This window comes from Alligator sinensis, unplaced genomic scaffold, assembly GCF_000455745.1.
Source record: "Alligator sinensis unplaced genomic scaffold, ASM45574v1 scaffold1530_1, whole genome shotgun sequence".
Lineage (NCBI taxonomy): Eukaryota > Metazoa > Chordata > Crocodylia > Alligatoridae > Alligator > Alligator sinensis.
In genome coordinates, this window is record NW_005843280.1 from 150,785 (window position 1) to 162,070 (window position 11,286).

At 50.2% G+C, this 11,286-nt stretch overlaps 1 long non-coding RNA gene across 1 annotated transcript in view; it reads left to right on the plus strand.

Moving 5' to 3' along the window:
• Window positions 1–3,798: 3,798 nt before the first annotated feature.
• Window positions 3,799–11,286, plus strand: part of LOC102374203 — a 40,230-nt gene continuing 32,742 nt past the window's right edge. Inside the window, exon 1 of the long non-coding RNA XR_001359155.2 lies at window positions 3,799–3,861. This is a non-coding gene — a long non-coding RNA (uncharacterized LOC102374203). The remainder of the gene's footprint in view (window positions 3,862–11,286) is intronic.

Here is an 11,286-nt window from a genome sequence, read left to right on the forward strand (position 1 = left end):
ACCCACGGAGCCTAGCAAACTTCGTGTGAGCCCTTACGACCGGCCTCAGAGCTCTTCTACCCGGGTTCGAGTCCTGCAGGTTTATTTTCCCGTCGCCGAAACCCTTTGCGACGTACCCTCGTGCCCTGCAGGTTCAAGTTTTGTTTTCTTCTTTTCCTGTAACCGCAACTTAAGCAAGCTTTCCAGCCTGAGCCACTGCCATCTCGGTGTAAGTAAACAATCTTTAAAACTACCGCTACGCGTTTGTGCCTAATTCCAGCTCGACGGCCTTCCCTCTCCGACCCGGCGTGCCCGGGCTGCTGGCCACAGCCCGCGTGCAGCACGAAAAAGGGCTTGGGTCGCTCCCAGCCCGCACAGTGGCCAGTCCAACAAGTCTCTCTTGCAGCACAGAAGAACAAAGGTATGTCTTTATCAATTTTAGCTTTGAGAAGCTATGCTCTCCACTAGCAACAAAAACTGGGAGAGTCAAGAGAATGCGGAGAGCAATGAAGATGTTGGGAAAACTCTCTGTCAGTTTATGTTTAATAATAAACTTCAGTACATCTTGAGGTGTAAGGTGGAAGTCATCATGAAATAGCCTGCAGTTCACTGCACAAATCTGCAGCATCAATATCTTTAGAATCTCCATGCTGTAATGCCGACTCTAGCTTCAAGCAATGTTCCGTTATCTGTTTTGAGATCTTATTTTGTAAACTGTGGATATTGTAGAGGAAACCAATGACTGAATCAAGCTGCTGTGTTTGTTCAAATCGCTCTTTAACCAATTGTATTGCAGTATCAAGGACTGCAAAATAGAAGTTTATTTTGAATTTTTGTTTTGGGTCCTGAACTGACTCATCTTTTGCTTCATATGTGAACTGCTGCTTCTTTCTTCGAATGCATACTGGTTCTGGTTGAAAGTTTGTTGGTAGCTGTAACTCTTCAGCAAGCTCACGAGCATCTACCAGTGTCTTTTCAAACTCTTTATCACTCCTGAATTCCTCCAGAAACTTTTTGGTTTGTTTCAGTTGTTGGAACTTGGAAAGGCCATTTGCAAGAGCTTCTGCATCAGCACATGTGGTATTGCCAGATGATCCTGTGAGGGTAGTATCATCAGAAAATTCAATTAGTACATCATAGATATTGCCAAGCTCATAGCAAAGAGACTTCAAGGCATCAATTCAACTTTCCCATCTTGTTTCACTCAGTGGTTTCACAGTTAGAGAAGGCACATGGCGACTAAGAATTTCCCAACGGCGTGTTGAACCTGAGAAAAACATATAAATGCATTGCATTAGGTGAAAGAAACTACTTGCCCCAAACAACATCTGGCAGCATCATTGACAACCAAATTCAGAGTATGTGTACTGCAAGGAACAAAAAAGGCATGAGGATTAATTTTGATTATTCTCCTTTGTACACCATTGTCTACCCTTCATATTACTGCCATTGTCATAGCGTTGGTCACGTAAGTTCTCAACAGATAATGGCATTCCTTCAAGCTCTTGTAGAATGCTTTGCGTCATAAAAGCACCAGTCGCTTCCTTCAATGGTACAACCCCCCCCAAGTGTTCCTTTATGATCACTTCAGCATTATGCACATCTGCAGATTTTGCCATATCTACAAAGTGAATGATTATTGTCATCTGTGCAACATGACTTACATCTTGTGTACAGTCCAGAATTATTGAAAAGTATTTTGCAGACTGGGTAGCTTCTAAGATTTTCTCTTTAACGGCATTTGCTAGGCGGTGAATCAGTTCATTCTGCAGCCTTTTCCCAAGGTAATGAACATGTTTCATGGTCACTTATTTTACGCAGATGCTCCTTCATGACTGGATCAAACAAAGCCAGGTATTCAATACATTTTAAGAAGTTTCCATTACCAGCACTGTATAATTTTTCATTTGTCCCACAGAATGCCAGATTTTGCCCACCGAGAACTCTCACTAAAGCAATCAGTTGCTCCAATATTTGCTGCCAGTATTCTTCTTCTCACTTGATCCCTCGTGAATTTTCTTCATCAATAGTTTTGTAATGATGTGCAGAGTATTTTCTTTTATTTTCATCTTTAGGGACGTGAAATTCCTGAACTTGTTCAGGTCCATGTTCCACCAGAATTTGTCACCCACAGCCATCACATCTAGGTCATGCAGCAGGGTCACCATACTGTAACTTGTTTGCACCTTCCTCATCTTTCACATATGTACCTTCTGCTCCCTTATTATCTTTATGTATCTCAGCTTCAGCACGTGTGTCTGTAGATGAATATATTTTCTTGATCTCAAGGTCAATTTGATGCAGTGAGCTGCCTTTATCTTGAAGTAAGCTGCCTTAATCTTGACGTGAGTTGCCTTCATCTTGATGTTGTGAACTGCTTCCATCTTCTTGTGGGTAAAACTGAAAGATATTTCAGGAAGCAACCCTCTTGCTTTGCTTGTTCTTTTGCCTGTTCAGCTTTTCATTTACGATACTGAGTTCCAGATGTTTTTTTCCATCTGCCATGGTACCATTCCCCTGAAACAGTTTTGAACTGTTTCAAATAAATGATCAAGATAGAAAACAATCAATCTAAGTACAATTTCAAAGAAAATGCTGATATGTTCTGTACACAGTCATAAAACCGTTTCCTTACACAACAATGATATAGGTGTTATATAACAAACTAATTAAATAATATCTCTTGAGCTTGCTAGCAATTAATTAGCACTCATTCCGCATTACCACACATATTCTAAATGCCTACGTATCTCTCACATGAGTATCCAACCATAGTACATACACAAAGGCTTACCCCCAGCTTGACTTACTCTAAAAAAATCACTTGCATTCTTACAAAAATTAAATGTAACGATTCAGCAACCCTACTCCATTTCTAGACATCATAACATTGAGAATATTAAACAGGACCACTCACGTGTACCTATGATAATAACTACATTTGTGCATCAGTTCTACATATAAATGTAATGAGATCAACAAAATCAAACCAAGAAATTCCTACCTTGAAGCCTGTTTTCCGAATTATGGGCACAATACATATCTGTACCCGGAGTTGGTGTATTTTGGTCATCTTACTCTTGACAAAATAAATGCAACTAACAAAATCTAGGGTGTTTTAGATTTTAAAAAGGGTGATTAGAAGGGAGAAGGAAGGTAAGAAATCAGTGTCCCGAGCTGTAAGATGATATAGGAGTAGGGGCTCCTTTTTTAGGATGACGTTGCCAGCGGTATGCTCTTGTCTTAAGCAACGTTCCCGCTAAGGAGTAGCGGTCCGCGAGCACACTGCCGCAGTCCGGCATGGGGCCCGGAGGCCGGGGGGGAAGGCTGGGGGCCAGGGGCTGGAGCCGAGAGGCTGGGGCCGGGGGCTGGAGCGGGCTACGCCGGCTCCAGGGAAGTTCTCCGCTCCCCCGCATCAGGGCCGCGGTGGAGCACTTCCCCGGAGCTGGCGGAGCCCGTGCCAGCCGCCCGCCCCCGTCTCCCTCCCCGCCCTGCCTCGGCTCTCGCCGGCCCTGACGCCAGGTGCCTCCTTGCTCCCTGAGGCGATGCGGGGGAGCGGAGCAGTTCCCCGGAGCCCGCAGAGCCTCGCTCGGGGCAGGCAGCGGCTCCTCCCCGAGGAGGGGAGGGGAGGGGAGGCAAGGCAGGGATGGAGGCTGGCGCGGGCTCTGCCAGCTCTGGGGAAGTGCTCCGCAACCCAGGCCTGATGCGGGGGAGCGGAGCGGAGCACTTCCCGGGAGCTGACCTGCAGCTCCTCTCCTGGTGCGGGGCCTTGAAAAGGCTGTGTGCGGCCACACGTTTAGTTGCGTGCTGCCGCGCACGCGCACACGCACACGCGCACCTTAGAGGGAACCTTGGTCTCAAGTCCGTTTGAGAGTTGAAAAGGTAGGAGTTGCAATTCTATTGCACTTTCCTCTGAGATCTTTCTCCTCTTACTGAACCAAAAGTCTGAGACCAAGGTGGAGCCGTAGCTGACCAGGACTGTTATTTAGAATGATGTTCCTGTTATTTTGTTCTGCATATAGTTGTGGTACCTCCCCCCCCCAAAGTTTGGTGCCCTAGGCGACCGCCTAGTTTGCCTAATGGTTGGACGGACCCAGAGCATGTCAGCGAGGAGCTGCACTGTGACAGAAGTGGGACTTGGTGCAGAAGAGCCTCCAGTAGCAGTTGTGTTTACACGGGTCACTCCAGGCACTCAAGTGTGCGGGGCCTGCTGCAGTCCATTGGAAACAGTCAAGGCCCCACGGGCAACAGGTGAGTACATGTTTCTGCCTTTGACACACTCAGAGGACAGAACACACCAGCAGTTGCCTAGGCTTCTGCCTGGACGCACATCATCCACGTGCCCTGCTCCAATGGTAACACCTCCAGTGACTGCCATTGTTGCCTCTAACTGCTGGTAGCACCCTGCAAAAGCAACTGCCTGTCCCTTGGCTTGCAGGACACTGCAGGCTGTCGTGAACCAGAGCAGCCGCCGGCAGCCGTCTGACTCACACCGGAGTGTTTCGATTTAGAGCTGGGCAGGCGGGTAGTGATGGCTGGAGTGGAATTAACCAGGCACAGACACGTGTAGCTTACAGGAGTTTGTTTACTTACGTCGCCTAGATAGTGATGATGACGCAGGCGAGCCTTTGTTCCGTTACAGCTTCGGTTACAGAGTTGAGTACACGCATTCAGGTTACAGCAAAGTAATGACGGACGTGGCGCCGGAACGAGCTGTCGGGCTAGCAAGACGTTTCTGCATCAATATTTTACGATGACAGGGAGTTTATTGGGAATTGATCAAGTTCCCAAATCTCTCTGGTGACGAACACAGGTGTCTCTCCTCTGAAATCCCCAGAGTTCTCCGCCTCGGGTGGAAACCGTTAAACTATTTATAGGCAGAGGTGTTTGATAGAGATACCCAATAGTGAACCGTTCTGTGGAATCTTTAATTTTCTGGCAAGCAACGGTTCTTTGTGTTCTCAGGTTGCTATCAGGTTACAAGGTAGTGGGTTAGGTTTCTAGCATGTTACGTGTAAGGTACCTACGCTAATTTTTTTGACCAATTATATACAGTTTCCCCTAGCATTTTATTTCAGCTGACCAATTATCTACAGTTCTCCGCCAGCGTTTTGTTTCAAGGAATTTTTTGGCAGGGATGTCTTTTAACCCTTAGTCATTAAAATGAGGATGATCTGAATGATGTCTCTTGCCAGTGACATGGGCACAATCTAATTGGGTTGTGACACAGGCCAGGACTGCACAGGCTTTGTATTCTCCCTCCCTGTGCCTTGATGAGGTATTAAGCACTTTGATCTCTGCAAGCTTCAGCAGTTTTAGCCACCCAGCCCCTGTGACCCTGTCCTACCTGACAGCCTCTGTCAGCCTCTCCTAGTCTCATCCTTCCTCTGAAGTCTCCCATGAAATCCCTTGTTGTGTCCCAGTCGGCAGCAGGGCTCCACACTGTTTCCCAGCTTCATTTAGAGAGGTGTAGGAGAGTGGCAGAGAATGTTTCCTTGCCCCCCTGCTTTTTTCTTCTCTCAGCTTTAAGCTGTTTATTTGTTTCAGTTCCCATTTTCCCTTCTTCTCTGCCTGCGCTGCCATTGTCTCCTGTATATGCTGGACGTTGGTGTAAGCCAGGGGTGGGCAACTATTTGGGCATGCAGGCTGCACAGGCAGTTCTGGGGAGTTGCAGTGGGGCAGTTAATGCTGCCCCCTCCTCCCTCCCCCCCAGCCACACCGAGCCCATGGATGCTACTGCTTATAGAATCGTAGAACTGGAAGGGACCTGTACGATCATCAAGTCCAGTTCACTGCCATGGGCAGGATGTATTGGGCTCAGATAAGCTCAGCAAGGTGCCTGTCCAGCCTTGTCTTGAACACATCCAAGGAGGGCGACTGCACCACCTCTGCTGGGAGTGTTTCAGATTCTGGTGAGCCTTACAGAGAAGAAGTTTTTCCTTATATCAACCCTGAATTTACCCTCTGTTAGTTTATGTCCATTGGTCCTTGTCCTCCCTTGACATGCCCTCCTGAAGAGTTGATCTCCTAGTTCTTGGTGTTCCCCCCTGAGGTACTTGTAGATAGCTATCAAGTCACCTCTCAGCCTTGTCTTCCTCAGGCTGAACAGGCCTAGTTCCCAGAGTCTCTCCTCAAAGGGCCTACCCTCCATGCCCTTAATCAAATGGGTGGCCCGTCTTTGTATCCTCTCAAGCTTATCCATGTCCTTCTTGAAGTGCAGTGCCCAGAACAGGGCACAGTACTCCAGCTGAGGCCTCACCAATGTTGAATAGAGAAGGAGGAGTACCTCCCTGGATCTATTGGCTACACAGCGGCTGATGAACACCAGCATTTTATTGGCCCTTTTGGCAGCCTCATCATGCTGTTGGGTCATATTCATTTTCCAGTTGATCGTGATCCCCAAGTCTCGTTCAGATCTTGTGCCAGCCAGTAGGCCACCACCCACTGTATAGTTGTGGTGAGGGTTCTTCCTACCCAAGTGAAGGGCCTTGCATTTCTCCCTGTTAAACCTCATCTGATTTCATTCTGCCCATAAGTCCAGTCTGTCAAGGTCCTCCTGGATCTTTGCCCTATCCTCTTGTGTGCCTGAGTTTCTCCACAGCTTGGTATCATCTGAGAACATAATCAGTGCACTTTCTATCCCTTCATCCAAATCATCAATGAATATATTGAATAGCATGGGTCCAAGCACCAATCCCTGGGGAACCCCACTGGAGACAGCTCCAGGATGAGGCCATCTCATCGATCACTACTCTCTGGGAGCGGCCTCTGAGCTAGTTGTCCACCCACCTCACTGTAGACTGGTCCAGCCTAGTACTCTCCAGTTTGTTAGAGAGAGTCCCATAGGAGACAGAATCAAAGGCTTTGCTGAAGTCTAAGTAGATGACATCAACCTTGTGTCCCTCGTCCAGATGATTAGTGACCTGGTGGTCATGTGACCTGGTGAATCATGTGATCACCAGGTCATGATTAGTGACCTGGTGATCAAGGGTCATCAGGCATGATCTGCCCTCAGCAAAGCCGTGCTGGTTGCTGCCATTACCAGCTTGTAGTTGATGGTCTCCTTAACCAACTTTTCAAAGATTTTACCTGGGACCAAAGTCACACTGACTGGCCTTAGTTTGCAGGGTCATCCCTCTTCCCTTCCTTAAAGATGGGCACTGCACTGGCCCTCTTCCAGTCATCTGGGACCACTCCCAAGCTCCACAGCTCTTCAAATAGCTTGGCCAGTGGTGCTGCTATAAGTTCGGCCAGTTCTTTCAGGACTCTTGGGTGCAGATCATCTGCTCCAGAAGACTTGAAGATGTCCAAGCATTGTAAAAGATCCTTCACCTGTTCTGGGCTGATTTCATGTTGGTTGTTACCTTCCCCTTGTTCCCTGGGCCTCTGGTCAGATAAGCAGTGCCCATTGGGTTTTAGGAATACTGACGCAAAGTATGTATTCAGGAGTTCTGCCTTTTCAAAGGCATCGACTATGGGCTGCCCCTGGGTATTCAGCGGAGGTTCCACAGTGGAGCCCAATTTTTTCTTGCTCCCTATGTACCTGTAGAAGGACTTTTTGTTGTCCTTTATACCGGTTGCCAGTTTGATCTCCAGGCCTGCCTTAGCTTTCCGTGTCTCGTATCTGCAGGCCCTGGTGATACGGGTGTATTCCTCCCTGGTTGCTGAGCCCTTTCTCCATTGCTTATGCACTTCTTTTTTCTTTTTCAATAGCTCCCTAACATTGCTGCTGAGCCAAGCAGGTCTCCTGGCTCTCTTCCTGCTTTTTGCCTCTGTAGGGAAGGTCTGTTTTTGAGCCATGAAAATTGTCTCCTTAAGGAAACATTGTTCCTGCACATCCAAATGTCTGTTGTAGAGGGTCTCTCCAATGAAGCTCTTGAGTTTGCCAAAAGTTGCCTTCTTGAAATTCAGGACTTCTGTTCTGGTGACTAACTGCCCAGTCTTATGGTGGATGGTAAACTGTATCAGCTCATGGTCACTGTTGCCCAGAGTACCACCAATCCTCAGGTCACCTATGATGTCCTTCCTGCCACAGCCAACAGTAAACACCCCCAGCTCCAACCTGGCCTGCGCTGCGCCTGCTCTGGACTCACCCCAGCCAAAGTGGACCAGCCAGAACACACATGCACAGCTCCGACCTTGGCCCATGTTACTCCTGCTCCAGACCACTCATACTGAGCAGTGACAGCGGTCAGGCAGAAGCTGCTGCTTGGCACAGGGAATAATGACTCCTCCCTGTCACAATGGCTGGGCTGTTCTAGCTGCAACCACCTGGAGCCTGAGCCCAGGCTGACCTGCTGTGCCTCTCTGCCACTGTCACTGCCATGTCTGGGCTGTTTGCTGGGGCAGGGGTGGCAGAGCAGCTGGGGGGGTGGGCTGTGAGTGTGCAGCAAAAAGGGCACAGCAGCAGTGCAGGGGAGGAGTAGCTTTTTCTTTGCACTGAGCAATAGCTTCTGTTTGGCCACTGCCACTGGTGCCATTGCTCAGTGTGGGTGGGAGAGTCTGAAGCAGTCAGGGCTGTGCATGCGGGTTTTGGATGTTCTGTTCCACTGGACTGAGTCTAGAGCTGGTGCGGGGTGGGACGGGATCAGGGCTGTGTGCACAGGTTCCTGCCAATACCACAGGGCTGGGGCCAGTGACGGTGGCATCCAAAAGGAGCCACCGCTGTCTGAGCTGCCTAGAAAGGTAGTCCAGCGTGCTCAGGGACAGCAGGGTATACCACAGGACGGACAGCACCAGGGCCAGGTGGGAATGAGGGACCCACCATTGGCTGAGCAACATCCCTCCACATGCTGACCTGGGGGCAGGCTTTGGCCCGCCCCTGGTGTAAGCAGATACATGTGTTACACCCAGGATGTTTCTGGAGAAGTACAAGAGAAGCAAAAGCAAGTTCCTTCATAAAATGTACACCAGATTATTGGGATATGGACAACCAACGTGGGCTCACCAGATTGGCTTGAGATACTTACCCTGGGCTAGAAAGAGTGCTGGTGAACTCTGAGCGACACCAAGGGTGGAGCGGGACAGCCCTGCCCTGTGGAAAGGACGAAGCCAATCTAGAGAAGGGGTTTTCAATCCCCTCATTCGCATGGAAGGGGGATGGCCGGGGTTGGGGGCTCGCCACCCCGAGCCCTGGTTGGACCGTTTGCAAGCCAGGGAGAGCTGCTGGAGGGGATAAAAGCAGCAGCCGAAGTGGCTTGTGGGGGCTGTTGATAGTGACTCTGAAGAATGATGTAGGAGGCCTAGGAAGAGCTGGGGTGAGCTGACTCAGCAGAGGGAGCAGAGAGACCCCTCTGAAGAGCCTCAAAGGCTCTGGGAGAAGAAGGCAGCGGCAGTCGGCCGTGCCTCCAGCCCTGCAGCCGGGAGGGAGGCACGGCTGCAGCAGAGAGGGAGCCACGGCCAGGGCTTGGGGCAGAGAGCTGGTGCCCCAAGGCCCTGCACCTCCCACAGCGCTTGTGCACCTGTTCTGATCCCTTCAGTTGAAGAGGGGGTACATCTTGGAGTACCACCCAGGTTACATTATCAAGAACCAGGTATTGTTCAGTCTTTTGAGAGAGACAAGACTACAGCTCTTTTATGATCAGGTCAGTTTTGCAAGCTGACAGCATTCTCTGAAAGTACAAATTCCTTTACTGAGTACCAAGGATCCTGGTTTTCTCTGTTCAAATAGCAAATTCTCTGATTAAAACCCTCCAAATCCATCTTTTTCCATGATTAAAAGGAAGTGCCACTATGCATACAGATATCAGTTGTACACAGTATTTCACTGATATCTTTACAATTTTAAAGCCATTTGGAATCTTACCAGTGCCTCAATCACTATACAGCATTGGTCTCTACCTTAAAAAGGTTGAAGATCACTTTTTGAAGTAAAAGGGCAACCCAGGATCTACCAAACCACCCTCTGCCCGCCCGCCTCCCCTTGCCCCACCCCTGCCCAGCAGACCACTTTGTGGGGGAGGAAAGGGGGGGAAATTGAGGGCACCCCTCCCCGCCCAGGGTGAGGGAGGGAGTGGAGCAGGGGCAGGGGTGAGTGGGGCCTTGGGTGGTGGGAGGGACGGGGCCTGGACGGCTCACCCAGGCATGGGGGGGGAGGACTCCTGCTGCTACATGCACCCTGGCAGAGGCCTGGGGGGCATACACCCTCCCGATCTGCGCGTCACATGGAGGTGTTGCACAAACGGCTAGTTTCGTGCCCCTGGAGGCTTTTCCAATACACCTCAAGGAGAGAGTCACACTCAGGTTGGATCCATCTCAGTTTATTGTTTGCAAACAAGTTCGACAAGGGAGTTTAATACTCAAAGCCGTGTCGACCCTGAGTCGTGCTCGAGGGTCCACTTTTATAGCTTACATAAACAAAGGGTTTTAGCGTGGCGATACGTGATTGGTTATATTTCTTTGCAAAGCTTAGTACATGCGTAGTTCTAAGACGGAACCGCGGCAAAAGGCCTGCCGCACGCGCAGCTCAAAGAGGAACTGCGGCAAAATTAATGTCTTTTAGTAACCTTGTATCTTGGTGTAACTCTAGGGCAATGAGCGAGTATGATGGCTGTAACATGAGTTATGTGCAGAGCCAGAGTTAATTTGTGTGTTCCAACAGGAGGCCTTGAGTCTTATCATAAGGCGGGCGTTTAGCCAGACTGTTCCTTATCATGACACCGCTTTTCTACTGTAGGAGGAAAGGAGAAACAGCTCACAGTTCAGCTGTGAGGCCCTGTATAGTGAGAATAAGGGATCATGAGACATTTTTACCACAGAGGCGGCTGTGGGTTGGGTGTGTGGGGCACTGGCAGGGCGGGGGTGGGAGGCGGCTGTGGGTCTGGAGTGCAGGGCAGGCACTGCAAGGGCTGGGGGTCCTCATCCCCTGCCCACCCGGTGGGGAGAAAATCAGCCCGTTCAGAGCCGCGTGGAGTGATGGTGCAGGGACCCCAGCTGTGGGAGCCCCCCAGTGTGGCCCTGGATGAGCTGATAGTCCTAGCATCTGGCCCGGGAGTGGCTGAGCCCCGTCCTCTGCCTGCCTTGCAGCAGGATGCCTACAGTGCTGGGCCCAGCACTGGGACAACCGGCCTGTCCAGGACCACTTGGCAGGGCCCCAGTGGCTAGAGCCCCTCCATGCAACCCCGGACAAGCTGACTGCCCCAGCCCCCCTGCCCTGCATACAGATTGGGATGCAAGCTGCCACAGTAGGCTGGGTCTGCACCAGGCTCTTTCCGGGTGGGGGTTGAGCCCAGCTATGCTCAGGGCAGGCAGCAGCACTGGGAGGGGGGCTGCAGTCACCTGACCCTCCCTCCCTCCCTCCCCGTGCCC